At 41.7% G+C, this 26,634-nt stretch overlaps 1 long non-coding RNA gene across 3 annotated transcripts; it reads right to left on the minus strand.

Moving 5' to 3' along the window:
- Positions 1 to 1,712: 1,712 nt before the first annotated feature.
- On the minus strand, positions 1,713 to 26,634 carry LOC139587475 (uncharacterized). Of its 3 annotated transcripts, none has more exons than XR_011678407.1 (3): positions 25,969 to 26,634; positions 7,926 to 20,061; positions 1,713 to 6,922 (listed from the first exon to the last, which is right to left on the minus strand). It is a non-coding gene; the product is annotated as an uncharacterized lncRNA (long non-coding RNA). The 3 variants fall into 3 exon arrangements; XR_011678406.1 differs by adding an exon at positions 21,866 to 21,931 and having other exon boundaries at positions 1,713 to 20,061; positions 25,969 to 26,627; XR_011678405.1 differs by having other exon boundaries at positions 1,713 to 20,061.

The raw sequence follows: 26,634 nt of genomic DNA on the forward strand, positions 1-26,634 counted from the left end.
CTGTTGGCAGGGGAGGCCAGTTAAGCTGCTCTGTGGCAAATGAACTGCTAATGTCTGAGGCACCCTCAAAGAGAAAGAGGCATGAGGGCACTATGTCAATTTATTGTACTGCAATGAAATATGAACTGCAGCAAAAATAGGGGAAAAAAATCTGTTTCGGTGAACAATCACATTTTGGAATGTGTTTGTCCTCAGTGCCAGAAATTTAATAAAACAACTGGAAGTCATCAGGAAATAAGTTATTTTCTGACTAAGGAAAAAGGTTCTGGGGCTTGTTCAGAAAAGCTGAATATCATTCTCATTTCTGTTTCAGATGAGCCATGTCACAGAGGCCAGCCATGATTTGTTCTCTCAACAGGCTGTTTCCCTCCAGGGCTACTTAGGCCTTTGATTTCACTTGATATGGAAGTACCTGTGGTCTTCTAAGTCTGTTATCTTGCAAGATGAACAATCAACAGTAAAAATGAGATTTAAAAACAAAATATGTGCCAACAGACCAGTTTTGTCAAGTACAGAGCCACAAGGTCAGTAGTCCTAGATAAGCAGTTGGCTGCGAATCACCACTGCTGATTGACCCAAAGCACTGCAGTGACAATGTTTTCTGTCACAGAATCATAGAATGACTTGGGTTAGAAATACCTTAAAGATCAACTTGTTCCAATGCCCCTGCCGTGGGCAGGGACACCTTTCATTTGCCAGGTTACTCAAAGCCCTATCCAGCCTGGCCTTGAACTTCCAGGGACAGGGAGCCCACAACTTCTCTGGGCAACTTGTGCCAGTGCCTCACCACCCTCAAAGAAAAGAATTTCTGCCTAATATCCATCACTTCATTCATCTACATGGTCTTCTGCAGAAGTTAATTTTACAGAACCAGCATCCAGCATTTTTTTAATTTTAAATTTATCTGCCATGAAGTTCCCCTTCACTCCTCTTCTCAGCGGTTTCCCCCCTCCTACTATGAGTAGGAGTAACAAGAAACCATTCAGTTTGTGCTGGTTTAAGACTTGTCATCCTGTGCTTTCTGACTTAGAATTGGTCTTGTTAGGAAAAGAAGCCACTGGGAACAGAGACTTATTCTCTGTTCAGAATGACAGCAGGATAGACAGGTGTCATCTCATGATGACATTTAAAGGTGGACAAGCCCCATGAGTGAGGGAGTTCAGTCTGATGTAATCAGTGTCAACCCTTATGAAGACTATTTTTGTCAACTTTATTTATTCCTTTGAGACATTGCTTTATAATAACAGGGAGACTAATTTAAATGGTTATGGGGCGTGGGTGGTTGAATTATTCGTTCTTTATGGGAAGCAGACTCCATCAAAATCCAAAAATGGCTGACCTGCAATGTCCTCTCTCTTCCCTTCCAACCTGCTCTTCCCTGAAACACAAAAAGAATACTATGGCTCCTTCAATTAATCTGCAGGGATGGAAAATTAGCATGTTTCCCTTTTATTTAAGGAAGATGTTTCATCCCTGAGACTTTTACAGAGACACCCTAATTGGTCATCCTTCTGAGGTTACAATTTATTAGGTAACAATGGGCAGCACTTTGAAGACAGCCTCTGTAAAAATGCTGAAGTTTATTGTAATGTGGGTCTCTAAACTATTGAAATAACGATTTGTGTGGGAAATTTCCATTAGCTTCTACTCTTTAAATGCAAATGTGCATTCAGAGCTTTGTTCTAGATATCAGTCATTTGATACACGTTGGATTTTGTCCCTGCCCTTAAATACCTGAGATTCCTTCTAAGATGCACATTCTTAAAAAAAAAAAAAAAAAAACAAAACCAAAATCAAAACAATAAACCCCCCCAACAACAACAACAAAAAGCCACAACTAAAGAAACCTAAGAACCAACCCACCAATCTTCTCCCCAGCTTGTGCATCCAATGTCAATATTCCCTGAGCAGCTTTTGTAAAAATTTGTTTCATCCAGGCTGGTCCCTCACCTCATCCAAATGGCCCTCAGGCCACCAGCTGCTGCTGGAGCTGAGAGGCACATAGAGGGGAATACACTGGCCATGGCATGCCAAATGCATTGGCCACAGCAGCAGCTCTCTTTATTTCTCTGTCTCTTCCTCTAGAAATCTTGAATGCGTTTAAATATTAAAGCTGGACACATATCATTGTATCCCCTGTGGAGTATTTCATTGAAAATATCCAAAACCCAATAAAATCAGCTGGTTCTTTTGAGGTTTGTGAAGTGGTTGCTAACTGAGGTGGCTGGGCTGGGAGTCCAATATCAGACTCCCATAAAGATATCTACAGAGTATTTCCAAAAATGCTGATAATTGTAATCTCCTTCCTGGGTATTCCATTTTGCTCACTAGCATATCCTTTATTTTTTTTTTAAAAGGCTATTTAGAAGGATTTGGTTACTTTATTTCTACCTCAATGTAGCATTGATTTTCTTTGTGTCTTAAAGAAATCCCTTAACCAAAAAAATACATTGAGGTTACAGAAAGCTATTCATTTCCTAGGCAAAACAGTTGCTGATACTGTCTAAACCACAATTATTTCATCTCTGCTAAGAAGGGAAAGTAGTTGCTGTGTCAACAAGGTGAAAACTCAGCAATTCTAGCATTTAGGGTGTTTTTTTTTTGTTGTTGGTTTGTAGTTTTTTTTTGGTTGGTTGGTTGGTTGGTTGGTTGGGTTTTTTTGTTTTTTTTTTTTTTTCCTTAGTAATGCTGCTCCACTTGCATCTGCCCATAAAAGCAAATGGAGAAGGACAACAGGCTTCCAGGTACTTTTCATGATCGCAGACCCAAGCCCAGCTGGGAAGAACAGCAACTTCCCAGCACTTTAGGATTAAGTTATCATGCAAAATAAGCTTAAGTGCTTTGCTTTACAAAACAAACCCTTTCCATGCTCTCAGGTGAAGACTGGTAAAATATAAGGACAAACGTCCAGCTCTTGCAGAAATATTTATACTTCCATTTAATTATCACATCAGGCACCAATGCTATTCATGAAGATTAAAAATGGAACTCAGAAGACAATAGAGGTTCTCAGCCAAATTAGTATTGTCTGTCTGGAAGAACAAACTCTTTCAGCAGCTGCCACATTAACCATTGGCCTCAGTCAGTTTTCCAGTGAGTAGCAGGCCCTTTTCCAATTTTCTAATACATACTATTGCCTTGGCAAGGAGTAAGTAGGATCTTATGCCAGGACACTTGTATCTAGAGCACACTTTGACTCCTTGCTGTGTTTGCAGAAATTCCAGGCACACATCATTAATCACAGAGCCTGTCCGATTCTTGAATTATTTAATACAATATTGGAGCAGTTTTGAATTATTTAAAGCAATATGCGAAAGGTTCCCTGTGATATACATGCAGAGATTATTAAGAACCTTGCTAAACAGACTTAAATTGCCAGAACCTAATATCAGTTCCCCATGTTCCATAGCCCTAACTCGAGGAGGGAACGAAACAAAATACTGCTGTCCAGCAGCTGCCTGCTTTACCCTAAAATTTACTGCAACTGTTATAAATAAATAAAAAGGTTTTAATCTACCTCATTCGAAACTGCTCAAAACATGACAGGGAAAAACGGCCAGCACATTGTAATGTGGCATTAGTGGAGAATGGAAAAGCCAGGAGGTTTATCTGATCCTCCTGATCCTGTGAACAGGCAGATAGAACATGGGGACAAATTGTCTTCCAAAGTGCTGTGATCTGTTTTCTGTTGAGACGAGGAATGAAAGAGCAACTTCTATAATGAATCTGGTAGTTCTTCAAGGTGCATTAAGAGTGAAAAACATTACTTGGATCTACTAGAGAAGTTCATTCAGCTCCTTAGTCACACTCAGAACAAGTAGACCATAGCCAGATCAGTACCAAGGGTGCTCCAGGAACCCAATAGCAGAGCTGGACTATTGTAAATTCACAGTGAGCCCCATGGCAGGGAAGAATGATGAATCTGACTCCATGTTGTCAGAAAGCTAATTTATTTCTTTGTTATACTATATTATATTAAAGAATACTATACTATACTAAAGAATACAGAAAAGATACTTACTGAATGCAAAAAAAATAATAATGAAAACTCATGACTCTTTCCAGTCTTGACACAGCTTGGCCACAGTTGGCCAATGAGCCAAAACAACTCACACCAGGGTCCAATCAAGAAATCACCTTGGATAAACAATCTCCAAACACATCCACATGAGCACAACACAGGAGAAGCAAATGAGATAATAATTGTTTTCCTGTTCTCTGAAGCCTCTTGCTGCCTTTCAGCTTCCCAGGAGAAAAACCCTAGGCGAAGGAATCACGTTCAGAGAATGTGAATGCCACACTGGACATAAAAATACAACTTCAGCTTAACCTCATAAGCAGTTCAGCCCACATTTAAAGAATGACTTTGTGGCCATGAGATTATTTTTGCACTATGATTATGCTTTCCCACTGAAATGGTCCTCATACTGATTATAAAGATGGGCTGGGAGAAACATCCTGAACCCTAAAGAATGCAGAAGTGGCAGCTCAGTAATTCTCATTATCAAGAGAATCAGTTCCTGCATCCTTCCTCCTCCTCCTCTTTCCTTACATAGCAATTTGCTAGGGAAGATGGGGACCAGCTCCTTAAAGGCCCCTGACGACAGATGCTTATAGATTAAGGATCCTACAGAAGTGAGCACACCATGTGACCCTAATCTGAACTGCTGTCTCAGTTTGATGATGCCTTTAGGCACATTAGAAGATACATTCTGGTTATTTTCTTGAAACTTTTCATCCCAGCCAATCAGGTGAACTGAAATTTCCTACACAGATTTTCCCTTTAGCTTCACACAGAGAAGCTGAGATTCTCCTCCAGTCACAGCCTTGCAGAGCTGCAATTCTTTGTGCAAGTGTGCCCACATATCCTTTAACCTGAACCAGCAGGGACATGGACCTTAAGGAGTAATTTTCAATAGAATATTATTTTCCCTCTGTTTCTAAGTAATTTATCTCTTAAAAAAGCCCACTTTCCTCTGAAAAGTACATAGCATTTTCCCATTGTTAACCTTAAACCACCACAATTAAATGGTGAAGGGCAGAAGAGGGATTACTGACATGTATTTTTTAGCCAAGTAATCACAATAGAATCATTCACCTTTCCACTCATTTTGAGATGGCCATGAACCCATTATACAGCCAGCTCTAACACACCAGGGTAATATATGATGATGAAACACCTTAGTTTATCCATTCAGCTTGCCCTGTGAGTTTACAAGGGCTGAAAATCTATTTGCTTTTCACCTCGTTTAGCCTTGATTTAGAAGTATGACAGGAAATAAGTGGTTGCCATAGCTCAGTGTCTCTCTGTGTGGAGTAAAGCCTGTCACACATTGTTGCTGAGGTTTCTGCTGCAGTATGGACATGGGGGTGTGACCCCACGTGCAAAAGGGACAAAGGCAAACACACAGCTCTGTGCCTGACAACAAGGCATTTTGCCTTCAGGATTTTGCCCACTCCTTTGTCCAGTGGTTTGGTTATTGGAGAAATGAAAGGCAGTCTCACTGCACCTCCACATGGAGTGCTCCTGGGACTGTGCAAGGCATCAAGAGGCCCTGACTCACCAGGAACTTGAATTTCTACATCTGTGAAAGGTTTTGAATATTCTGAGAGAGATAAGAGCATTTGGGGGCAGCTCTTCTGCCTGGTGTGTCATGCTTCCACTGGTGTAGGGCACGCCTAGTTTTGTGATTTGTTTTCTAATGTCTTGTAGAGTAAAGGGCTCTCTTTCCCTTCCCTCCTCACAAGTCCCCAGGCTTTGCTGACGTTGTACTAGGTGGAATTTGCCCTGTACAGTTTTTGGTCATTCATTCAGCACCACATTCTCTTTACTTCATTTACATCCAAAATTACAACATAGAAGTTGACCAACCAGTGCCTTGTCTATCCTGAAGGCAACGTTATCACACCACAGGTACAGCTGGCTCATATTTCTTTCTTTCCTTTTCAGTGCTGCCCATAATCTTTAATTTCAGCAATTTTAAAAGCAGGTGACAAGTCCAGTTGTTGTCACTTTATGTCTTGACTGGTGAAAAAGGCCTTTATGAATACATTGTATTTGTTTCATGGACATCCATTCTCATCACTTGATTCCTTTGAAATCAGTTTTGTGTTTGTAGAACTTAAGAGCTGTGTACTTAATCTTAACATCCTTACAAAGATTTTCAATCAGACATTTATGTTAATCCAGAGCCTGCAATATCCACCATAAAATTGTTTTAAGGGTAATACAGACTTTCAAAGGCAAAATATTTTTAGTTCATATTTTCCTTAACTTCTGGATAATTTTAATTGTCTGTTTTTTTTAAAAGAAATGTGTTTGGGTTTTTTTATGCAACATTATTTTTTTCCTACAGAGCCTTCTTTGATGTACACAAAACCAATAATACAGAGATAACCATCTTGCGCCATTATCGTGGCACTTCAAGACTTCTTTGAATTATTTGTGGTGCTGTAGGGATTAGAAGACTCTCAGTTGTTTATGAACATCTTTCATTTAATTCACACAGAACTGGTTCTGTTTATTAAACATTTTCAATAGGAGGCCACCATCACAAAGAAGAAAAAGGCTTCCCAGCTTTTATTTTAACTGCAAATGTTGTGTCCTGCTGCAGCTCAGGGTGTGTTTTCTTCTGCATCATGGCTTCCTTTGTAAACTGAAATATTTAGGGTGAAATTCTGACATCTTACTCACATTCTGCAATAACAAATTCTTCCACTGAAATCAATAAGACTACTCAAAGGATGAAATGTTGCATAATATGTTAGAGGTGGGTAGAACCTGATCCCTCAGAATTCAGCTGCATTTCTTTTCCTTTTAGCCTGCTCGACCAAGTTGGATGAGAACAGCCACAAGAGCTTCAGCACATGTGAAAATGCTGCTGGTACCAGGAGAGCAAGATTCAAAACCAAACTACAGCCCCTGTAAAGTGAAAGATGGAGAAATAGAAGGGAAAATGATTACAGTACAAAAGCCAATTTAGTTATCAAAAATAAGCAAATCCAAATGAAGCAATTGTGGGTTTTTTTTTTGAAAAGCACGGAAGCAAACTGAAATTTTTGAAAAGCAAGGAAGCACTGTGAAGCCAATTGCACAGTGTCATTCAAAATGGAAACAGATTATTAGGGTGAGAAGTCTGACAAAGTTATGGTGACCTGCAGCTTTTACTTGATTGTTTATTAACAACAGAAGTATTTTAGGATAGATATGTTAACAGACACACTTACCTACTTCAGCTGATGAATTATTATTATTATAGTTTTGCCCAAAGCAAATGTGCTGAGGAAAGAGGGTACACACTGAACTCACAGATGCTGGCAGTGCTGATGCCTCTCGAGGATCTTGCTTTAACTTTTACAACTTCTTTCTCTCCTCTTATGCCTGAACAATTTTTTTTCAGCAAATCACAGCACTTCCTTGTTGTGTTGTGTCTGTATAAGTTGGACTGTTCTGTTCCCCCTATCATGCAATGGTTCTGTCCTGGTTCTCCCTTCCCTCCTTTATGCTGCCAGTTATCCCAACTCCTCCCCAGTTGCCTTGGAGATCAATGTACCCTTTCTCAAATCCCTCCCCGGTGCCCTGTCCGTCACTCAACGCTCCCACCCTTCTCTCTGGAACTCTCTAGAAACTTCCAGCTAGAGCGTCGAGTGATTGGCTCAGGGGCCAGGGCCCCACCCTCAAGTTATCCCCATTGGGGTTTTCCCTAAGTCAATCTTTTGTATCCCACTCCCCTCTGAAACCCTATTTGTCCAAGGACTGACTCCTCCCCTGTGTCCCTCCCACCTTATAAGCTGCTGCAACCCCTCCCTTGTGCTCTTTGGGTGTCGGTTTCCCCTGGGATCCAATAAACCTGGATTCACCACAGCTGGAGAGCTTTCTCTTCTTATTTCTGCTGACTGTAGCCATAAGCCAAGCCACGTCCTACCCCAGGGCAGCACTGCTGTCATTGCACAGAGCATTTGCCTTTGGTGCTGTCCCGAACCATGGAGATCGGGATAGTGCCCCTGTTCTGCTAGCGGTGCTGGATAGCCAGCCGGGACATCCGAGAAGGACAATCCTTCTCCAGCTGGACCACTTTGCTTCCTCTACAAGGTGTTGTGTCCTGAATGCAGTCAGCCTCGCAGACCACATGTCCCAGAGACCAGAAATCCACAGCAGACTTCCCACAGGACACTCTCAGTGTATAAGTTCACAGTAAGAATGTTTGGTCCTCCTGTTCTTTTCTCAGATGAGCTGGAAGGATGAAAAAAGTGGTTAAGAGACCTTAACAGGAAGGAGGTTATGACAGCCCAGCCAGGGGAGCCAGGGATTCTGTGCACTTGAAGGTATGCTGAAAGAAATAAGCCATGGCTCCCTTCATTTAAATTTATTTATTTATCTTACTGTTTTAATGGGAACATGTCACATTATTAATGTAGTGGGAGAGAAAACTTGAAAACTCCAGCAGACCACTGGGTATAGAGTTGCATGGTGCTGTGCTTGATTTTGCAGTTTGGATGTGACAGATGGAAGAGCTCATGCAAGCCTTGTGTGTATTCCTTTGATAGAGAATATTGGAATGTTTGAAACATTCATAGGCACATAGATTTAGCCATCTCTCCTAACATTAGGCAGGCAGGGTTCAGTCTGCAGAAGGGGATTGGAGGAGCTCTGGTCCCCTCTGACCAGGCTGATTGCCCTGATAAACTCATGCTTCCCACTTAACTGCCTGTTCATCTCTGTGGTCTCATCTTCCCACCTGGATTTAGAAGTTTTGTTTCCTGGTAGCAAAGCCCCTGATACAGCTGTGGTTGATGACTCTGTCTGTTTAGGTAGGTTACAATATAAATAAATAATGCTGAGCTGTAAAATTGTGGCTGACACCAAGAAAGCTGACAAAATGGGAATGTTTTTGTCTTTAGGAATTAGCATAAGAAAGTTGAGGATGTGCATCAAGTTGATGCTGCTAAACTTCCACAAACAGCTTGACTTCCATGTGGCAGGATCCTGGGGATTGTAATTAAGATCAATGACTTGTCATTTTAATGAATATGGATCCAAGTCACACTGGGAAATTTAGCTTGTTGTGTCTCAGTGCTGTAGTTTCCTTTACAGAAAGCAGGGCAGGTAAACCTTCCTTTTTCCAATTCTTTGTTTCTTCTTTTCCAGTGAGCATGTCAGGGCAGGAGTGTGTTTGTTCAGCACCTGCAGCAGTAATGACCTGGACTAGGAGACAGAGTTTAGATGAAGCTGCAAAGAGAGCTGTGACAACGGACTTGCTTTTCAGATTCTTGATTATGTATGGGTATAAATTTATTACAACCAAGCAGTGCTATAGAAATGGAGCTCCTGCTTTTGATCAGAATCCAGAAACACAGAGTTGTGGTAGGAAGTGAATAACAAAGGACAGATTAATTGTACTCTGGGAATGTTTTGATTGGCACTTGTTGAAATTCTGAGCAAGGGTTTAGTCAGTACTTTTTTACCCTGGACTAATTCATCCATCCTCTGGAAAATTCAGTCTATTGTGTCATTCAGCATAAGGGAACAGAAGTGTTTTCCATGATCTATGTAACACTCAGTCTTTTCACCAGTTTATTTTGCCTTTCACACAGCAAAGATGTGCACTCCCAAGGTGCCAGATGTTTGCACCACTGAGCAGGTGAAAGGTAGTAGAAAAGGATGTCATTTTGATGACTCTCTTTACAGCATATTCCTACCAGTGCTCATTTGAGATTCTGGGATGACAGTAGTAAATAATGCTGAGTACTCCTATAGCACAGAACACATTCAAAATTAAATTTTAGTAGTAGTAGGTTGAGAGATCTCTGAAAAAGTGATTGTGTACCACAGGGATAAAGTTAAAACTTGACTGTGATAAAGCCGTGTCAAGCCAAGAAGTGTTCCCTGGGGAATGACTCTTTCTCATCTAGAAAAACAATAAAAATGCTTCTGTGAGTAGGTGAAATGAGATGCCTAAATGGACTCCAGGGAAATCATGGTGGGGGAAAAGGTAATTGTTTAATTTCTCACTACAGATCAAACTTAACTTCTAATTTGGGTAAATATTGAAATTCAAGAGAGACCTTGGAAAAAATTTAATAGTTATTATACTTATCTGTGAAAATTAAGATACTTGCTATCCAACCTGACATTACAGAGCTGTTGAAATACTACAGAGAGGTGGAGGTAGTTTTCTCTTCCTGATACTTCAGAACAGACTGAGATTTCAGATTACAAGTTCCTTGGTCTGAAGGCCACATTCATAAGAGCTCCAGCATTGTAGTTTTGAGGAAATACAGATAATATTTGAGCCAAAGTCATTGCATGTCACTTAAAGTAAATGTTCAAAGAAAAAAAAAACCATGCTGTCAATGTTTTGGTTGTTTATATTGTGCCACAGGAAAGATCGTTTACTTGTGTTCCCTAACCTACTCTTCCTGGTATAAGACTCTGGATGCCAGAGGCAAAACTTTTCTCCCCTCACCATGCAGAGCAAAACTCTGTTGTATGGCCTACCAACACAGGGAAAAATGAGTTATAAATGAGTGGAATTAAACACAAAATGTTAAATATACATTTTGGAACATAAGGGATGAAAAGATAAATATTAAAAGACATCCCAATAATAGCAATACATAAAATTTCTGATGATTCTCTGAGTATTTTTAGAAAGCAGTGCATTGCTGCAGTGTGCAACTGAAATATAACCCAGTGAGACTTCAGCATAATTAAGCAATGATTAATCAATACTTAACTAAAGAAATTAAGCTCAGGAGAAACAATTAATTGAAGTTAAGTGAACTTTGACAGCTCGTATTAAACTAAGGCTCTAATTAACAAAAGCATTGTGCATCCTCTAAATTAAGGGATGTGCAGGCTTCAGGTACCAGGGATGGGGTGAGTGTTGCTCTGAAAATTTCTTGATGTTGAGGAGCCACTGATGGAGAGCTTCATTTCAAGGCTTTGAAAAGAGAAGGTGGTCTTTCTTTGGTTGCTGTTTGGTGACTTGATCCTAAGCTCCAGCAGTTCAGGTGGCTCTCTGGAGGAACAAATGTAGTCTCCTGCTAGGATTTTCAGCCTAGCCCCACATCCTTCAGGCTCTTATCATTTAGAACCAAGCTGCTGGATGAGGTGGGGGCACTGCATGTGTTCTGTTTTTGTTTGAAAGCAAAACCAGTGAGACACTCCAAGTCAGAAATACAATTTATTAGGAAAATGGAAAAGAAAACCAAAATAAAAGAAAAACCACCAGCAAAGTCAGAATACAATCTGACACCCTGTTGGTCAGCGTGCTGGTAGCAGTCCAGTTGGATTGCTGTCTGCGGTCCTCCTGGAGAGGCAAGTGTGGTTCTCTTGGAGCAGGGATCTGGTAGAAAGGGTGTAGTCTTTCCTCTGAAGATCCAGTGGAAAAGACAGCTATTCCTCTGGGAAGCCAGTGGAAAGGCTGCTTGTGCTGTCCCAAACCCCAGATTATATCCAGGTGGGGAAGCTTAGCTCCTCCCTCCTGGGCAGAGCATCTCACAATGGGCTGTTACCATTCTGTGAGTCATGGGTGGGTCCATTAAACAGAGGGAGGGAGTTGTCTCTGAATCATGCAGAAAGGCATTGATGGGCCCCTTAACAGGAGATAAGGAAGAAACAATGCCCCTCCTGGTTTCAGCAGCTCTTGAGGATGGGAATAGAATATATCTTAGTATTGTAACCTAGGACACCATCACACTGCCAAACTCCACAGAGCCAGGGAGCTCTGGCCCTTTGCATCACTTGGAGCTCCACAGCCATTTTCCTGCAGGATTTAGGGTTGTGGAGAACCCCAGCAGGAGCAGCTGTTCCGAAAGGGCTGCAGCCCAGGGAAGGGCTGGGACAGGGAGATGGGGGAGGAACACTCTGGGTGACCTGGGAGGGCCTGACTGTGACAGAATTTTCCCCTTCTTATGTCTCTCTCCTCTCTGTTCTTGTGTTTTTACATTCACCCAAAGGTGAATGCCATCATCTATGGATGCAGTTTATCAGCCCTTGTGCATGTGAGACTGTCCCAATATCTTTTCTACAAAACTTTCTCATGAAACCACAGAGTCAGGATACCTGATCTAATACTTCTGAAAAGATTGATTTATTACCTGGAGAACAAGCCTGGGGGAGGGAAGGGGCAGAATACAGGGAAGAGCTCTGAGTGACCACTGCTGTCTTGTGGCTCTCAGGAAAGGAAATGGCCACTGGTTCTGTCTGCAGTAGTCAAGCCATGTCCCACCAGCCCAGAATGATGATGAGTAAGGGTCAGGAATGGGGTTTAGAGCCCAATCTCAGCCCCAGCCCACCTGAGGGAATTACCCCTCTAGAGAGCAGGACCTTTCCTTGCTTGTTTTTAGAGGCACTGGAGAGTGGCACAAATCTGAGATGAGGGAAAATAAAAGAGATATGATTGGCTAGTGGCTTAATTGCTCTGTTAATTGCTTTGCCTCTGGTGCTCCCATCCCTGCAGAGAAAGTGCCTGAGGGTTATCTCAGCTGTGTGAGTTCCCCTCAGTGATGAGCAATTATCTCCCAGGCAGACACTACCAAATGTGGCTGTCACAAGATAGCTCCATTTGAAATGATGGATGGGCAGGAATGAAGACAAACTTCATTCCCTGAACTCAAATTAGGAGCTGGCATATCCTCGTTTGTGTGGATTTGGCCTGACTTTTTAACAGCACAAATGTCAAGATGTACCTCACCAAAGGTTCAGGTTCTGAGCCCAACTCCACAGCTGGAGCCTATCTGAAAAGTCTTGTTGGACATTGACAGGTCTGATTTTCCTTTTGTTGAGGCCTCTACAGGATTGGTGTGGCCGTGGAAATGTTCTGGGTGCTCTTTGTGGAGGAGGCAGCATTTCTGTGCTTGCATTGACCAAACCTGGGCTAACCTGATTCAGCTCTAGGGGCATGGAGGAGCATTTGGAGTCAGGTTGGACAGGGCTGCTGGAGGTAAGGTAGTGTTCTGCTGCTTTAAAGTCACCAAGCAGGAAGAGCAAGCTGAGAACTTGCACTGGCTTTGCCCTTTGAGCAGCTTCACAGCAGTGCCACAGAGCTCCAGGTGTGCCACTGTCCTGCTCTGTGGGGGGACCTGTGCTGGGGGGAAGGAAGAGATTTCCTCTGCAGGAAATTCCAAATCCTAATGGGACAGAGGAAGGAAGCAAAGAAAAACAAAACACACCCCCAGAAATGCAGAGGTGAGGTGGCCTGCTTGTGGCCACTCCTAAGGCAGCAGCAGCAGCAGGGAGAGGGAGCACAGCCTGTGCTGCTCCCATTAAAGCCTCCCAGTGAGAGTGCCTGACCTGGCACTCCTGTGGGAGAGTGTTCCCAAGCAGCTCCATAAATGTGCATTATTGCCATGCTCCTGCCTGCCATATTTCCTCTTCTTTATTCACCAAGTGGTGGGAGCTGTCTCTGGCTCATCAATTAAACCCAGAAGTGATGATTTCCAAAGGTATTGCTGCTTAGTGAAAGAAATTCATCCTCAGGCTAAAGGACGAAGCACAAGACCTAAGTGTTATTTAAATGGCTCATAAAACATGTGCTGGCTCTTTAGCCTGAATGAAAATCACCCTTAGCTAACATAGGAAATATCCTGCTTTCCTCTGCCTTCCCCAGTCTTTTCATGATGATGAATCTCTTTCCTCTTGCTCCCCATTATTTCTGTAAATGAGAATATGCTATAACATTGCTGAGGTTGGGCTAATTAAATCAGCTCTTTCTTATCTCATTGATCTGCATTTTAAAGCTGAGCTGATTAAGGATGAGAAACTATATTTGATTAGAAATATGTTTTTGCCAGTTAGTTACATCAAAGGGTAGATTACAGGAGAGCAGAGGAGCTGAACTCACATGACTACTCTTTCTCCTGGATGTTAAAAGGGAAGAGAAATAGCATGAAATAAAAAACAAACCCCAAGACACATTTCTAACCTATATTTTTTCACAGCAAATGATGATACCTTTGTTTAATCTTCTGGAAAAAAATTAAGAATATATAAGTGAGAGTGTGATACAGAGAAAAGATTTCCATAAGCTGTGCAATGCTGTGGATGGTGCTTTATCAAACATCCAGCAGAAATCTCACTAAAACTGCAATCCCTTCCTGAATTTATGGTGGCATCAGCAGAGTCATCCAGCACCCAGGACCAAATGCTCACCTGGGCTGGCAGCCAAAGCAAAGGCTCAGAGCAGGGCCCCTGGCTGGTCCTGTGCCTGGCCAAAGTGCACAGCTCCTGTGCAGTTTTTGTGGCATTCCCAACCACCATGTCTGTTAAAGAAAATATTAAGCCTGGTAGGACTACCTGACAAAGTCCTTCGTTCAAGTCCTCCATTTAGCAAAACTTTCTGATGGCTCCAAGGATGCTGCATCCACAGCTCAGAAAGGGCTTTTTCAAGGAACGGGGAGTTAGGGAAATTCATTTTTCTTTCTTGTTGATTTTTCCAAGAAAACTCAGCCATATTTAGTGCCACAAATTTGAAGATAGCAAAGAAACCACCTGTCAATTGACCTCCTGTACTGGGCCACCATGCAGCCATCAGAACAGCTCCTAATTCCTTCTCTTAGGGCTGGGACTGCCAAAGTGACTTTGTCCCTGTGTGCCACTGCTGACCCAGACAGGGAGGTGCAGCAGAGCCTCTTAGACCTCCCCCCTGCAGACCACTCTGGGTGGGCTGTGCTGTGCTTCTCGGGGGGCTGCAGGGAGGATCCTTCTCTCTGTCACTGGGTGCCCCTGCAGAGTCACCCAGGCTGCTCAGCTGCTCCTCCCCTGCCACCCCAGGCTTCCCCCATGGCCCCAGCCCAAAGTAAAATGGAAACCAGGGACAGCATTTCGTTGTGTTCATTGCCCACAGCCATCCTGCTGATGGTGCAGTGGCTCACAATACTTTACACAGCTCCTTGGAAGAGCCTCTCGTGGGTGGGTGTCAGGACACAACCTTCACCACTCAGCTCTGAGGTCAAGCAGTCAGGAATTAGAGACAGCAGAGAATCCCAGAGATTCTGGCATGTTCATTTGGGAGAGCAGCACAGCTGCACCAAAGCATGGGGCTAGGAGAAGGGAAAGAGGAGTTTTACCCCTGGAGTAATACTGGGCAATATTGTGCTTTATTAGTGACTTGTAGGAGTTAAGTAGGAAGGAGCAGAAGATGAAAGAAAATTTTAATTTCCTTTTCTTAAACAAAGAGTGCATGATTAGTAATTAGACACAGACAGCAATAGTAACCATTGTCCCTATATCAGCCCAGTGGACTTTTCTGGATAGCACAACCAGCAAAAATGAGTTCCTCTCTCTAGCTGCACTCCTCTCCTCTGCCTTTTTGCTTGAAACATTCATTTCAGGGGACTGCATACAGGAACTTGAGCAAACTTCTTGCTTTCTACTCCAAAGCAGTAAGAGATGAGGATGGCAGGCTACTTGCAGGAAGATATTTATTAAAAAACACATCCCAGATATCAAGACCTGTATGCACAGAAACAGCTTTAGACCTAGTCCTTAAAATGTGATCAAAAGCCATTGAAAACTAATCTGTACATAAATTTAACCATCAAACAAAAATAGAGTGAGAAGTATGGTCAGCTCATCTGGCATGGGGTTTCTGAAATGTCTGATCTGTAGAGGAACAAAACTAACTGTTATCAATTCATGGCTTATTTTTAATTTCTGTCACAAGTGAGGTGGTGCAAAAGCTTATTTATTTACTATGAAGAAATCCAGATATTTATCCTTAAATGAGAATTAAAAAAACTCTCTGCAAGAGATTAATCACAGCATGCCACGATGAGATTTAACAAGCATGAGATGCATGTAGGAATTATTTTTCTATTTTTGCAGTGGCTGTATTTGCTTGTATTACTGCTCAGAGAAATAATAGTAGCTCTAGTGGCATTACTATTGAAATCCATGAAATTTCCCTTGAATTAAAAGAATCCTTTAAGGAACAACAAAGATGAGGAAGGTGACTCCAAACTAGTTTCCTTCCAGAAGACTGATTGATGTAAATGGTAGCTCAAATTAGAAGGGATTGAATATGCTTAGTCCTTCAACAAGTTGGACTTCATGCATTTCATTTTAGTTTTATGTGTTAGGCAATGGGATTTACAAGGAAAGTGCTCAGGATTCAGGTTTCAGAATTTACCTTCAAATGTGAATTTACTTGCTTCATGTACAGTGACCAAGACTGTACATGAGCATTTCTGTATTAGCCATCCATCACTGGTGGTTCATAAATTAAAGTATTTATTAAAATACCAGTTCATCTTTGAATGGAACTTCCAATCACCTTGTTATGTGCCAATTCCCCACAAAATTTATTTGATAAGTAAATAATTATTCATTTTTATTTACTATGACAGCAGAATTGATCCCATTTAAAATCTCTGTAAGTTTCTCTTTAATAGTTGAATGCAGCAGCCCAAAACGATGGCCTCCATTAAACAAAAATTAAACGCTTATTTATGATATTCCGTTTTTATAATTTTCCAAACAGGAGTATACTTCTAGGCCAAAGAAGGCCACCATTACCTTCTGAGCTAATATTTCTTTTAAAAGATCTGTTTCAAGAACAATCATTCTTTGATTCATTAGTTTCCTTCGTGAGGCAATAAGAGTTTAAGAGACACTGCAATGATAAAATAATAATGTCTGAGTAATACTGGGGGTGGTGTTGCCAGTGAGTATTGAGGAGGCATTTGAGTGAAACTGTATTGCCAAGTTTGCAGGTTTTTATTACAGTGATTAATAGAAATAGTTGTTCTCCTGAATTCAAGGTTGTTATTCTGTCTAGGTTTAAAAGCCTGTTCAACAGGAGCTGTGTACACACATTTAGGTGTAAGTGAGGAGGCCAGGCTGATTTCCTGTTCTTAAGTGTGATTGATTGAATATAGTGTGGCATTTCTGAGGAACACTTTTTTTCCTATCTCAAAGCTCAAAAGTATATTCCTTCCATTTATTTGTTCATTTTAGAATAGTATCAATTGCTTTAAAAATCTCAACCAGTTGAATCAGAGAGGCCAGCACTGTTCTCCTGTGTATAAATATGGGATTCCCCCATGTCTCCCCTCCATCTTGATAACACCCAGAATCAGTATGGGAAACTAGACAGGTTTTCAGCCCAAAACTGTCTGCAGAATAGAGCTCAGCAGCAGCAAAGTGTTTATTTGAAGGCAGCTCCCTTGCAGAAGCAAGGGATTGAGCAGAGAAGAATTTTCTCTTTCACAGCCTCTCTTGAGGTCTCGGTCACACTGAGGAGAGGGATGATTGTGTCCTTGACAAGGTCTGTGCAGAGACAAGCATTGCACAGAGAAGCTGAGGCTTCACACCATCCCTGGCTGCTGGGCAGACATGTCCATGTGCCCTCACATCTGTGCTTGCAAATTTCACCTGGATGAATGCAGTTATTTTCAGAATGAGATGTCAGTCAAAAGCTTAGGAAATGGAGGCAATGCTTCCCTGGCTCCAAAAGTCTCAGTGATCAGTGGAAAAGGGAACTAACTTGGGGAGCTTGTAATCTTTGCCTTGAATAAGACTCTTGTTAGGAAAGCTTCTCATACTTGGGTGAGCTGATTGAGCTGGTCTGAGAGACAGAAAAAACAAAGTGGTGTTTCAGAGCCTCTTCTGAGGCTACAGAATGAATGAGCTGTGGTAGGAAGCAAGGAAGAAACCTCATGCATGTTCCCCTGATCTCAACCCCTCCTGAATGCTCATCCCAGGGCCAGGATCTGTAAGGAACAGCTGGGAATGGCAGAGGGTTATGGGAAACTGGAACTTGCAGTTTGATCCTTTAGCATATCTAATTATTAAATTGATTTCAAAAGAGAAGGAATATTTAATATGTCTAATTGAAGCAGGAGATGGTGCTTTCCATTTAGCAGAGCTTCCTTAAAGGATTGCATGAAGTCTTAAATTAATACTCATCTTTTTAAATTTATTGTATCCTTATTACCAACCCTACCATAGCTGAAATATCACACATTTTACATTTTCTGGGATAACATGCAGCACAACATTTTGTGGCTGCTTTACCAAGCTTAGAAACTCATATTGCAAAAAAAACCAAACCCAAAACAAACCTTGTCTGCAGACCGGATAAAATAAGCAATAAATCCAGAGTGAAAACATTTAAATGGCAGGCAAAGCCCACTGTAAAAGGAACCTCCATGGGAATAAAAGAAAAGTCTTTGAACTCCTGTGAATGATAACAGTTTGAAAATCTTAATGCCAGTACCCTGCCTAGCAGGGCAGCAGCCTCTGCAAGCACAGGTCAGTGTTCCAGCTGCTGACATCGTGTGTCCAGGAAATTCCTGCCCTTTATTTCCCTGGTGCTGTGAAGCTGATGAGGGACAGAAGCTCATTGAAGACTGTAGCGCCCAATTTTTCAAAGACCAAGTGTTATTTAATGTTCAGCTGGAAATCTGTACGTGGGTTTAAGTCAGGGTTGATATTTAATAATTACTCTGGCTGTTATGTTTCCCCAGAAGGAGGTCAATCCAAGGGCTGTGTTGGACTCTGAAGGCAATTAGAGAAGCTTCAGAGCAGATTTTGTTTATCATTGTAGTTATAACAAGTATTTTTGGGTTTTTTCCCCGGCCTGTTAGGCTATCTAAAGTGTGACAAGGGATATTACTTCACAACAACTGGAGGCCTTTGAGGGAGCAAAGACTGACTGATTAGACTTAACTTGTCATGTTTTCTGATGAATTCTTTTGAACAAAAAGTAACTCAGGCATGTGGTTAATGATAGTTTTGAAGGACACAAAGGGAAAATATGGGTAAAGTTAGAAGTTTGTTAGGGTTATAGATTAAAAAATAGATTAGAAATCAACTGGAAAGGTAAGTAGAGGGTGCTTTAAAAATAATACAAATGTTATAAAAGAAGCCACAGTTGCTTTGGTTTTTATAAGGCATCTTTATATGTACTGTTGTGAAAAATCCTGCTTCAGCTTGTTTAGGAAGTAGTAAAACCAGGTGTGAAATGAGTTTTGTAGCCTATGAAAATCTGAGGTTCCAACAATTGACCTTTGCTAAGACAAAACTAGCAAAGCATAAAGTTTCAAACAAAAAATACAGAGGAAAAAAACAGACAAAAATAGAATTTCCATCTGACTTAGGAAGTCTAGGTTACAAATACCAGTTTTATTTTTAGGGACTGGCACTCCCCAGATCAGAGCCATTACTTCTACTATATTCTTCAAAGAAACCTGAATGTTGCCATCACAGGATTTAGTTTTTGACTAATTTTAATTTTTACACAAAACAGAGTTTTTGCTGTTGGCTGTGTTGAATGTGAGGGTGGCAGGGGGTGTGAGGGATGGTGACACTGCATCCCCCAGTGCCCCCTGAGGATGCTGCCAGAGGGTCGTACAAATTAACAAACATCTGATCATACAAGGCTGGCAGGCGTTCAAAGCACTTGGAAATATCACACAGGGAAATCAAAGTGATCACAAGTTTTGGAGAAGCAGCAGTGGGATGAAATTCAGCTGTTCAAAATGCAAACTCACCTGGTTTTGGCCATTCTGAAATAGTTTGGCACATGACTCCATGGGAGAAAGGAGGCATGGACGTGGCATCTGCTCAGGGAAATCATGAGTCAAACATAAGCCTGTGTTGTGTCAGGGAAGATATTTTCATTGGAGAAGAGTGAAGAATTTAATAGTGCCAGACTCCCTGAAAACTCACCTGGAATACTGACTGCCATGCTGGTTAAACTCCTGCAAGAGTAATGCACTCAGACTGGGAGAGATTCAGTAAAAAACTATTAGTTATGGTAAGAAAAGCCATAAAGACTCAGACTAAAGTCATTTGCAGTGCAGTAGAGTGTTTCTGATGGTGAGCAAGAGTAAAAGCTTAACAAAGAGTGTAAGATAGTATAAGCATGAGTAATAGTTCCCCAAAACACTGTCAGTCTTCAGCAAATTTCAGTTTAAAACTTCCTGAGAGAGAGGCATTATCTCTGCTTTTGTTTTCTTCTAACAACTGTTTCCTCTGCTGGATTTCCTCCCATACCTTCTTCTACTCCCTGTGCTTTCAGCTGGCTTTCAGCATGTCTGGAGCAGCAGGGATTTCTGCAACACAAGATGTGGGAGAAACATCAGCTTTTGCTACTTTGGAAACTGATCCTTTTTAATTCCTCTAATGTCACTAATTCTTATTTTTAAAAAGCCAATAAACAATCATTTCTTGTTCATTGCTTTCTCCCTATCAGTGATCTGGGAAATGGAAGTGCCTGTCTTACACCAAGAGAGCTTGGCTTGTTAATTTTAACACAATTAAGGATGAGGGAACACGACTACGATCTATAAATGGGCACTAGGCTACACACCAGTGAAGAGCAAGAGCAGTCTGAAGAAAAATTTTTGTCCAAAGAACAAAAGAATACTGAGAATGAATAAATTTAAGTTGATAAGTAGAAGAAAAGTTTTAGCCATGAAGAGAGTGAGACCCTGGGATAGTCTACACATCATGGGTTGGCTTTGAGGGAGCTATATTTGTACAAACCTCTTAATTTTGAAGAAAACAGCCTCACTTTTTCCCAGGAGCCCAGGAGATCAGTTGCATCAGGTGTGTTAAATTTTCACATGTTTTGGTGAGCATCTGTTCAGGTTGCCTTTGAGACTCCTGCCTGCATAGTCATGATCCTTTTACAGGAGGATGAAGCATGGCCTTCTACTCATGTCTGGGGAAGCACTTGAATGAATGACCCAGATGCTTTAATCACTCAGATACCCCCCTTCTTGGAGGGCGTGGAGAGAATCCTGAGTGACTTAAAGATGGAGCATACACTTAACTAATGAAAAATATGTAGCTCAGTGGCAAAGGATCCCACCTGATGAGTGGGGAAGGTTTTTCTCACGTTCTGCCCTATTTTTGGAAATGAAAAGTAGTTTTAAGAACCTGCTCAACTCTTGTCACTGCAGGACCATAACACTGCACCTCCCTCCATAATGTTTTATCCCCTCCAAAACCTCCTCTGATGGAGGTTTTGTTCCAACACTTCCCCCAGAGAACTTTGCTCTCCTGTCTAATAAATTTCACAGTTGGGAAGCTTTCTCTGATGCTTTGTCACTCACAGCCACATAAGACTGGATAAAGAGCTGCCTTCAGACGTCAGAGATGAAGAGCACTTATGTGCATGGGAACAGTCCCAACAGGAGTGAGATGAAGGACTACTGCAAATATCAGCAGTGTGGTTACCTTTGCTCACCTTATATAGCAGGGATCCAGCAGGAAATGCAAAGGTGTGATTTTCAGCACTTGTGAAAATGCCAGATTTACAGCCTTAAATAGCAAATTCTTCTGCCTCTCCACAAAACAAATATAGCAGGATGTCCACTGTGAGAGCTTTCTCACAACTAGGCGTCAGGCCAAGGGTGAGAAATGGTAAATAGGCACCAAGGGTGGGGAAGAAGTGGTCCTTTGTCCTCTGAGTGACAGAAATTGAAGCAGGGTCACCAGTTTATTGCACTGTTGATGTTTGACACGGACCAAATGAAAGCACTTGGTTGTTATGAATATGGGTTCATTTAAACATGGCAACGGAAGACTTCTTTTCCAATGACCAGCCACTGAAATCACCCTATCACCTGCCAGTGGATTTAAAAACAATGTCATGGAAGGTGATTTGGGCTGAGATGTCATCTATAAAATATTTATTGTAATGAGATATATGGTTTTGAGTCACTTAGTGCATCCTGCAGTAGCTGCTAGATGGGTTAAAGACCAAATTACTCAAACCTAATGTCACACACAGCTCTTGCACAGTATTTTTATTGCTAATTACTTGGTGGCATTATATTCACATAAAATAAGACCAATATGGACATGGCTGTTTGGGCAGCCAGGTTGGACCTTTCCTGTGTAGGTCTTTACCTTGTCAGTGGAGGTGAATCACTAGCTGAAGCAAGATCCAATCTGAAGCTGGAGTGTTTAATTACCCTTGAAAAAAATGGAAAGGTCAAAATAGGACAGGAACGACAAAGTCAATTGAGCATCTGGACAGAGTCCAAGCTTCAGTCCTCACTGTCATCTCCTTGTTTCTTCTTTTGGAGGAGCCTACATTTAATTGTAGTTATAAGAAGATATTCGCACTGTATTCTGTAGTTCTTCCTCTATTTTTCTCTTTTTTTTCCCTCTCCTTTCCTACTCCTCCTCCTCCAGCTTTCTTTTGCCTTCTCTCTCTTCTCCTTCCTTCCCTCTCTTGCTGTCTTCTTTCTTACATGTGAAAATTCAGAATCCCCTCCCCTCTCCCCTCCCCTGGCCACATCCAGGCTGGGATGTGCCTGTGGGTGGGGATAAGGATCAGTGAGGGGATCCAGGATGACAGATTCTGAGATATCCATGATGGTCCCTCGAGCCAGCAGCCAAATCCCTGGTGTGTGGGGACTCCTGTAGCCCTGTAACATATTCCTCTCACAGATTTTATCTATGGTCACACACGTAGGATCTGCACATCAAAACACTTTGCATATCTGCATCTGGTGCATAAATATGCAGACAGAGAGGAACATTACCAGAATCAATTAAAAGCTCTCTCTCCAACACTCAAGTTTTGCTGATCATTAATCACAGATGTCTGATATCTTTTTATCTCAAGTCAAAGATCCTCTGTCTCCTTTGTAGCAATCGATACACTGGGGTGCTCTCACAAAGCCCAGGGATTTTTGTTTCAGTGGTCTGACAGGACAATAACCGTATGATTCTGACCCACGGCAGAGGCTTTGGGTGACGCCTGTGAAAGACTGCTTGTGTTAAATCTATAATTCATTTGCAGCTTGGTCTCTTGGGGGAGCACAGGGAATCATGGCAGTTGTTTAACAACCCTCAGTTACAACTGAAAGTAAAGGGAGCCACAATTCAGCTGAAACATTATGTAAAGATTGTGCTCACTGGGCCAGGGAACCTGAACTAACATGCCTATTTTCCTGAGGAGTGTTGGGGGATTTTTAATGACTGTAAGATCCTTGATTTTACAGCTCAGTCAGAAATACAATAGCCATAATGACATATTGTAGTGATAGTATTCTTACAACTACCAAGTTTTAAGGATGTGTGAAAGGAAAAGTTACTGTAGAGAAGTAATATCATTTACTAGACCAATAGAGACACCTGGAAAAAAGCAGATGAGTTTCCATGCACATAGTCCTTTCTACAATTCTCAAGCAGAGAAAATAGATGAGAAACGAGGTAGGGCAAGGTGTAACTGCTCTCAGTTTAACAGGATCACATTACTTTTTTCAGACAAAGTGGCTGATGAAAACGGGGCCCCATGGGACAGAGGGATGGGTTATTACTGCCCCAATAACCATGTGAGCAGAAGGATGTGGTACATGTGGAAAATGGCACTGCTGGACCAAATCTAGCATGTCACAGCATCATGGTTTGGATTGGAAGGACCTTAAAGATTGTTCCAACCCCTCTGACATGGGCAGGGACACCTTCCACTAGACCAGATTTTTTCAACCCCATCCAACCTGGCCTTGAACACTTCAAGGGATGGGGCAGCCACAGCTTCTCTGGGCAGAGTCAGTGGGCATAGCTGACCCTGCTCTGACTGCAAGGTAACTGCTTTGGCACTTTGAGTGGTTTAAATCTCTGTGTTTCACCTTTTTGATGATCTGGTTCTGCACACAGCCTGGGGAGTTCAGCTGATGCACCAAAATCCATTGAAAACCTGAAAAGCAGATTAAATGCTTCTATTCAAAGGGTGAGAAAATGAAACACTTAAGCTCAGCCCTCTGTAACAGGAAAGAAAGTACAGGAAAGAACAGTGAGCAATGCAGAGCACATTGCTAAGCAGCTGCAGAAGAACCACAAGCTCACAGATCTCAGATGCTGCATTTGGGGTTTTTTATCCTCATAGAAGAAGCAGTAAATGTAAAAAGTATAAAAAATGTGAACTAAATAATTAAATAGCTTTCACAGGGGAAGAGATGACCCAGGCCATGAATCACTGTCTTGGGGAAGAGGTGTTTGCAGGGGTGGTGAGAGAGAAGAGGAATGGGGTGGGGTGCCCTGGATGGACCTCTGACCCTGGGCACCAGGGCTTTGGTTTGGATGGACTTAGTGAACCCTGAACTACTCTGAACACTGCTCTGCTCTGGTTCTTGCTGGTTCACAGCCATGAGCCCAGAGCAGAGTCAAGGCGCCTCTGCTTCCTGGTACTTGTCTGAGCTCTGCCTTGAGTCCTTTATAAGTTTTCCACCTGCCTTTGCTCGACTCCACGGAAACCAATGGCTCTCTGCCAGCTTTTGTCAACAGCATGTGCAAGGACAATGTTTGCAAGACAAAATAACTGGTGTTAAGATTCCTCTGTAAAGAAGAAGAAGAGGTTGCTTTATTAAAAGGTCGGTTCTGCATCTAAGAGGTTAATAAGTATTCTCTGCAACTCATCAATGTCAAGACTAAAACCAAACAGGAAAATGGCAATCTCTTTCTCTTTTGTAAAGGAACTTGTTGAAATAACTGCCTAAGTCTGTCCTCTGTTTACTAAAACAGCTTCGGAAATCTCTAAATCCATTTATCCTGAGGATTATCATCATCTGGTTTCCAGACAACATTCTCATTTCCTCCAGTGAGGTTTTCTGATACCTTAGGCCATTAGCTGTGGTATTGATCTTTCCTTAATACATGAGAATTCCTACAGCAAAGGCAGCTCTGCATCTAAAAAACCCCAAGCCAAACCTGTTTTTATCTGAATAGCCAGAACAGCTTTTTGTTAGACACAAAATTTAACTTTCTGTAGCTTTTGTTTATAATAAATGTATCAGGGCAGGCTCTAAAGACATCCTTCACAGAATAGACTGAGCCTGTTATCAGCCACTTGGGGAAATTCTGTTCCAGAAACAAAAGCCTGTTACACACCAGTCCTTCAGCTCCAAGTCCTATGGCTCAGCTCTGGGGAAAGAGATAATGGCCAGTGCTTAGGAGTGAAGCCTCTGAGATTTCACCTGGCTCTTCCTACCCCAAAATCCCCCCCCCCCCCCCCGACAAATCCTGTGCATCAGTCCATAGAAAAGTAGTAACCAAGACCCTCATTACTCACTCTAAATCATCTGACAGGGAATGTCAGGCTGATGCCTCTGTAATAGAAATGGGGGGAAGAAACCTTAAGAAGAGTCTGATAAAAGAAAACACCACACCTTTTCTTATTTTATCCTGTTTTCCTCTTTGTCTCCCACTTACTAGGCAATGTTGAAATCCCACAGTTACTTCTCCATTAAAGGAAAACAATCCAGTAACCTTAGGAGGACGGAGATGATAACAGATGGGAAAGGAGGTTTGGACCATTTGGACAGGTGGGAATCTATTGCTTCTTCTAAACTAATGGGAGCTTGTTGAAAAGTTTAAGTTTCTCTGAAAAAAGTTTTCTCTGTAGCTGTAGTCCACAAGGCAGAGAACAAAGAGTTAAATTAATTCACCTTAGCTATTAGGACAAACTTGTTTTCCCAACAGTTCAGCCAGAATCTCTGTACAGACAGCTCTTATTCCCCCATCTCCAGTGCCATGACCTTCAGCAAGTGTCTCTCTGTTAAACATATGAGTCACCCAGACTTATACAGAATTCATGGGAGGAGAGAGGTTCCCCCAAACACTGCAAAAAGAAGATTGACTAAAAATGCCTGACATGGAATAGGGAAAAGATTGCTAGAATTTGCTTCTTGCCACTTTGGACTTCTTTTGGTGCTTGAAGCATAATTTTCAGCAGTTACAGAGAAGTGTGATTTAAAATTTCTTAATCAGAAGAACCCTTCAATGTATGAAAGTCTTCATTAACACCTAGGAGCAGTCATTATGGTCGAAAAATTCAAATTTGGGTGCCTTAAGTAAGAATAAGTATACACTTTATCAATTTTTCAGTATGTCTGAGCACCTGCAGATAACATTTAAGACGAGTTAATTACAGGCTCCTAAATATGGATTAAAGGATTAGTTTTAGACATCAAATTGTGAAAAGTTTAGCTTATGTAACTTACCAGGGCCACGTGAAGAGTTCTTGGATTTAGATGTAGAATCACAAATCTTCTTAAACAGGAGGAAGGATGCAGCAAAGGATTCAGGTTTGTCTTCCTCGTTTGCCACAAACTACTTCTTCCCAAAACCCAATGGGGAATTAAAAACCATAGGATTAGTGTTCTTTTTCTGAAGTTTCTTTCTTAATTGTATTAGCAGTTAGGAGTGATCCTGCAGCGAAACAAACCAAAACTCCAACCAACCAACAAACAAATCCCCAAACAAAATAGTCATTTTAGGCTATAGACAGATGCTCAGTGTGCAGCCACCTCTGTCAGCTGATGATATTATCATGTTCAGCTGCTATTTTGCAGCTCTGAGCTTGTATCCCTTTCCCTTTCTCCTTTCTGCAAGCATTTCAGCTCTTCTGGCAAAATGAGTCCTGTGAACACTTCCTAACTCAAACAGTAAAAATAGGTGATTAGAGTTGTTTCAGCTAGTTGGGGTTGAAGAGCATAGATGTAACAGTGCTGAAATGGGGGTGGAGAACAAGTAATTTTTGGCTACAAACAGTAACAGCTTCAACATAAAGAGAAAATTTGGAAAAGGACACTAGTTTTCACAAGCTGAACATACCGAGTTCAACCTCACAGCCCTCAAACTAATTACCCTGAGATAAAACAAGTGGA

The sequence above is a fragment of the Agelaius tricolor genome, unplaced genomic scaffold, assembly GCF_023055355.1.
Source record: "Agelaius tricolor isolate 1412-34295 unplaced genomic scaffold, bAgeTri1.0.p SCAF_2, whole genome shotgun sequence".
NCBI lineage: Eukaryota > Metazoa > Chordata > Aves > Passeriformes > Icteridae > Agelaius > Agelaius tricolor.